Genomic DNA, 6,188 nt, shown 5'->3' with positions numbered 1-6,188 from the left:
TACAGATGTAGCTTACCACCACCGGTATGACTGTGTCTGAATGAATACTGGACTCTGAAAGCGCTCTGGGTATCATGAAGGGCGCTATATAAATCCAACTTGATTGAAGAAAATAGAAGTGAGGGTGAAAGACAGTGACAAAACAACTCATGTAAAAGCCAGTTTATAAAAATGGGTTTTCAAAAGCGTTTTAAAGAGGACACTGACGTAGCTGGTCTGATTCCCAGTGGAAGGTTATTCCACAGTTGACGAGCCCTTCTACTACCTTCTGTCCCAAGCCTTGCCCTGGGTCCTGTCTGTCCCAAGTCTTGCCCTGGGTCCTGTCTGTCCCAAGCCGTGCCCTGGGTCCTGTCTGTCCCAAGCCGTGCCCTGGGTCCTGTCTGTCCCAAGCCTTGCCCTGGGTCCTGTCTGTCCCAAGCCGTGCCCTGGGTCCTATCCCAAGCCTTGCCCTGGGTCCTGTCTGTCCCAAGCCTTGCCCTGGGTCCTGTCTGCCCCAAGCCTTGCCCTGGGTCCTGTCTGTCCCAAGCCTTGCCCTGGGTCCTGTCTGTCCCAAGCCTTGCCCTGGGTCCTGTCTGTCCCAAGCCTTGCCCTGGGTCCTGTCTGTCCCAAACCTTACCCTGGGTCCTGTCTGTCCCAAGCCTTGCCCTGGGTCCAGTGAGCAGGGGTGTAGGGGGGGAGAAGGTCAGACAGGATGGTGCAAGGCCGCTCAATGATTTAAAAACAAACAATAAAGTCTTAAAATCAATTCTGTGACCCGGGCTCACACGCTTGCGTTTGATGCGTCAACATTGACGGATGCCATTCACTTTTTTCAATGGCTGCAGCCGAATGGCATTCTGGTTCCGTTGTTGTCCCGGTGCGTTGCGTTGCCTGCGTTGCTAGCGTCGAAAGTTGAAAAATGTTCAACTTCCAGATGCGTTGCCGGAGCTGCCGACCAATCAGATGTCTTGACGGAGAAGGACGTCATCGCAAGGCGGGATTTTCACATTTTTCGATACCAAGATGGAGGATAATCGCTGTTTGTTTGCAGGATAGGATGTACCCTATACCTGCGGGCACCACGTTCACGTTGCCTCAACCACAATGCATAGACGATCGCCATACGTTCGACCAGATTAGCATCCATGACGGCACTAAACGAAAAGCCGGGTGGGTTTTCAAAATAGAGCGCGCTAGCAGGTTGGGAGAATCTACTGGCTGTTGCGAGCGCAGTTTCGGACAATGTGATTCGTTGTTGTTGCGTGCGGCAGACACGCCTTCCGCCATACGTTGACGGATACCCATCAAACGCAAGGCCCATACGTCTCGAACCTTTGTTTTCACCGCAAACAACATCGCACGAGAGTGTGCAACTAGCGAATCGTCTGAATGAAAAAAGGTTGCACCAGAACAATTATATGCACCCGCACAAATGCTCCCAATTATATTTTGAGGTCCCACAGATTAAAATGTTACAACATAAATCACTGGAAAACAAAAAAATAGTACCTACTATGCAAAATGTGTACACAGTTGGCAGTCGAGCTGGAGGCGGCACAAAATTTGTAGCAGCTGCCTCTTCAGGAAAAACCCTGGTATTGCTGCATGCGCTAGGTCAAGAGCTTTATGTGAGTCCAAACCCTGTCTCTGAGACCTTCCCATGTCGAGATATGGTCGTTTCAAGTCCCCCCCATTGATAATGAACAGATAATTTTTTGCCTCTGATCCCAAGTCCAAAAAATGAATGGAGGTGAATGGGTAGCCGTGTTTGGGCGGCTCTGTGGCGCCTTCCTCAGGTTGGATCTGCTCCAAAATGTAATGTGTTCCTTGTTGACCCATGATACACCCCCCCACCGACTTTCATAAAAACCAGTCTGGTAGTTTTTGCGTAATACTGCTAACAAACCAATACATAAATAAACACGCCAACGAAAATATTATCTCCTGCTCTGTGCTGTCGCTGGGGCGGAGCTAGGATAAACACCGTAGCCTATCAAAACACTGATGATGATGCAACAGTGGAGAAAAACACTGCGCATTCAAGACACTTTTCATGCACCGGCAGTTTACAAGGACGACGTGTAAAATAAATTGACCAGATCTGTTCAAAATGTTTGCTCACGGCAGAGTGCATTGGCCTTCGCCCTTGAAAAAAACTAATACTGCATTCTGTCGGTGACATTTATAATTGGCATCAACCGAGGGAGTGTATTAATAATTAATTCACGGCTCATTTGTATGTAAATGTTCCCAGATACCGTGACGGTCCAGTTCTGCTCAGGCTCATGAATAACACATGAGGCGTGAGGACGAGCAGTCAGCCAACCAGCATCACAGCAGAGGGAGTTGCGAGGACAGAACTTCAGAACCACAGAGCTGCGACACTCCCATAGACTTCTGTTGTCAGAGAATACGGATGTAATGCGTCGTGGGGCGAATAGTTCCAAACACTGTATAGTTCAAGCGTTCATTACCTCCACCCGGGACGAAGTCGAGGAGAAATTGGGGGGGGGGTGGATGGGTGTAGCATGGGCCAAGGAAGAACCCATTACATGTTGGAGCGGATCCTAATCATGGGGCAGATTCACTAATTAAAAAACTTTTTGCAAACGGAAAATATACAGAACAAGACACGAAATAGAGATAGATATAGAACATTAAGGATAGTATTCAGTCATACATAATTCATGTTTTAAATGGATTTAAAATGTCCTTACATTCTCAGGATCACCTCCAGGGAGCGGGGGATGGAGTTGCATTTTCAGTAAATTAGAGTATTGCAATGTATTGTATCGTATCTAGGGCTGTCAAAAGTGCCATGAAATTGAGTTCGAATATATTCGAATTAATTTAGTATAGTTTGAACGATATTCAAATGTATATGTTTTTTTTTTTTTAAGAAAATATTTTTCATGAATATAATAGCCTAATAAAATAACCCTTGACTGTTATATTGTACTGTGAACACGGTTACCCCTCGCTGAGGTGTTAACTTTCATCTTTCGATAAGGTGCTGGGTCTGGATCATTGGATTATTGCCCGTAAATAAATTGTAACCTATAAATGTTTAGCCTACTTATTCAATAACTACAGGGACAGCGATAAGTAATATTATTTATTAATATTACAATATTCAAACTCTCAAATTTAGGTTTGAACTTCTTTTAAAAAAAGATGTTCGAATTTTTTCGAATTCGAATTTTTTTTGACAGCCCTAATCGTATTGTATCGCAATGTATGGTGATACTTATCGTATTGTGAACCATGTATTGTGATACTGTACGTATCGTATCATGAGGTCCTTGCCAATACCCAGCCCTAATCTTCAAGATGACCTATGACCGATCATATGCTTAATTCATGGGTAGCACATCGTCACATAGGAAATGTCTATCAGAATGCCCTACAACTGATTATATTGTGCTTAATTCATGGGTAGTGTGTCCTGTCATGTCCATGTCTTCCCTGACAGCATGCGCTACTAATGCCATTGCCCATGCTGACGACAACATGGGCGGAAGTGCAGGAGCTGAATCATTTAGATATTTTATATTCCAACCACTATAATGACTGTGTGTGTGTGTGTGTGTTGTATGTGTCCAGTCTGAGGTTTGTAAGCAGCAGTCATGATAGGGCCCAGATCTACCAACCGTTGGTGGGGGAACAGACTGGGCCTTCACGTTTTCCCTGGACATAACATATTTTGTTGAATATAATTGGTTGAATTCCATATTCTGTACTATTGTCCAAACTTATTTCTTGGCTTAAATTGAACAGTTGCTGGCATGATTGATATTTAGATTAGATTAGATTCAACTTTATTGTCATTGCACAGAGTACAAATACTGAGACAATGAAATGCAGTTAAGCATCTAACCAGAAGTTAGATGTATTAATGGGATACGTTCTAAGGGTTGGTATGAATGTGCTAATACAGTATGAACAGTATTAAAGGAGTACAGTAGTAAAGGGGAAATGCATGTTTAGCCCTGTTTTAAGGTTACTTATGATCATATACAATGGTTCAGATCAAAATGTTGACAAAACTAGCACTTTGGTCATACAATGGATGTGGGTGGGCACCGTGAAAAATCATTCAAAAAACATGTTAAACTCTCAATTTCAAAGACAAGAAACTCACCGAGGTGTTAGTTGGCGTTCTGACATATAAATACATAAAGTAAGATTCTAGTTCATCTGTAAAAGGCTTTTAAAAAATATTTAGCATAGAACTATTTAGTCGCAGCACATACGTGTGTAAACTTCTGCAAACTAGGTAGCCTAGCAACATAAACAATAACAATAGCTACCATAAGTAGTTCCGCTTCCTGAATCCCCTCTGCGGATTGATCTACACATCTACAACGCAATACAAGTCAATGGATTTCATAAAATGATCAATAAAACCCTACAGGATTAATACTTTGCGGCGAATTTGATGCCAGAACACCAACGGACACCAATTACACCCTCGGTGAGCTTCTGTCGTTGAAATCGAGAGTTTAACATGTTTTTGAATGATTTTTCAAGGTGCCCACCCACATCCATTGTATGACCAAAACGGTGGTAGAGCAATTATCAGACTTTCTCAAAAGTGCTAGTTTTGTCAACGTTTTGATCTGAACCATTGTATATGATCATAAGTAACCTTAAAACAGGGCTAAACATGCATTTTCCCTTTACTACTCCTTTAACAATATGAACAGATTGGTATGAATACGCTGATATATAGGCGTACACTATATCCAAACACTAGTACGGACAGTGTGAATGTAAACTATAGGAAATGCAGAGTAACAGCTCGAGGTATAATCAGAACATGAGGTACTGTGCACACTAGACCAGACAGATCAGATAGACAGTAGTATAAATATGTCGGTCTAGTGCCGTCTATAGTGTGTAAAGCAATGGCTCAATGTGACTATCCAAGGTCAGTGTTCTTCTTCTGAGCAACGTAGTCAGTAGCATGTAGATGATAGATTAGGCTACAGTAAATCATGTCGCTAAACTTTGGCCCTCTGCCAAGATCTCTGCACAAAGACGACACGTGTAGAAAATTGTGTTCATTGCCTGGTGTTCTACAAGTGTCCACAAGATGTCGCTATCAGTTGCCTTTTCATCATAGATGACCCTGTAGATGAATTTGACCATTTTCAATATAGGCCTATAGGTTTTAATTGACTGACTGGTCACATGTAAAATAACGAATTATCATATATATATATATAGAAGTTGTTATAAGAAAGAGTTTTTTTTCCCCATTTTATACACCAAGATACTTTATTCCCCTACCCATCAGAATCAGTTCAGGCCATGTCCCCTCACCCAACACACACACACATATTGAATGTTTATTAATTTAAATCAAATGTACTAACTCATATTGAAAGCAATATACAGTATAGAGTACTGAATGGAGTGATGTGAGGCATTCTAGCTAAAGAAGATTTGAATTCCTTTTCCGTTTTTACATTTTCTTTTCATTCATGGCACTGTAAATTAATCCAACTTGTCATAAACAGGATACATTGGTCTAAACGAGGTAGTAATTAAAAACAATTAGTTCATTAAGCATTTTCGTGGCTTATTGAACCAATAATCAAAGGAAAGTGGATATGGTCGAGTTAATCTTATTTCAGCACAATGTAGGGTATTAGAACTGTATAGGGTTATGATAAACACTAGAATTATTTGTAGGTAAACTAATCTGAAAATGTAGGCAATTCTATTATGATTAGTTTGGGTGTAGGCTTCCATTTGAAATGCCAATCCGTGGTTATCGTTGCGAAATATAGAAATATATGTCCTTGTACAACTCAACTCTTTACATTCTCATGTCACTTGAATGAAAATATTCCTGGCGTCGTATGCAAATATATGCTGACGTACCGTATCATGTGGTTCTGGATCCCCTGTTCAGACTTTCTACTGTAACTCTGTTGTCTTTAGGTTAAACCACAATCTTTACCATATCCAGCTATATGCGCGGCATCACACACTATCACTGGGAATCTACCGCTAGTTCCACCATCCCAGCCTCAAAAGACATTACTAGGCAGGTAAGACGGCATGCGGGTTACTATATTTCAACTCTGGGTGAAAGATTTTGGCCAAACTAATAAGAAAACTGAAGTTATAACCGCTTGGTAGCAGCTAGACTAGACTAGCCGCTGGTTCAGCTCGTCTCGGTGCTGCTGCCGACGTCCCTT

The sequence above is a fragment of the Borostomias antarcticus genome (assembly GCF_949987555.1).
Source record: "Borostomias antarcticus genome assembly, chromosome: 21".
Classification (NCBI taxonomy): domain Eukaryota; kingdom Metazoa; phylum Chordata; class Actinopteri; order Stomiiformes; family Stomiidae; genus Borostomias; species Borostomias antarcticus.
The sequence above is the reverse complement of the archived record's forward strand: the minus strand, read 5'-3'. Positions refer to the sequence as shown.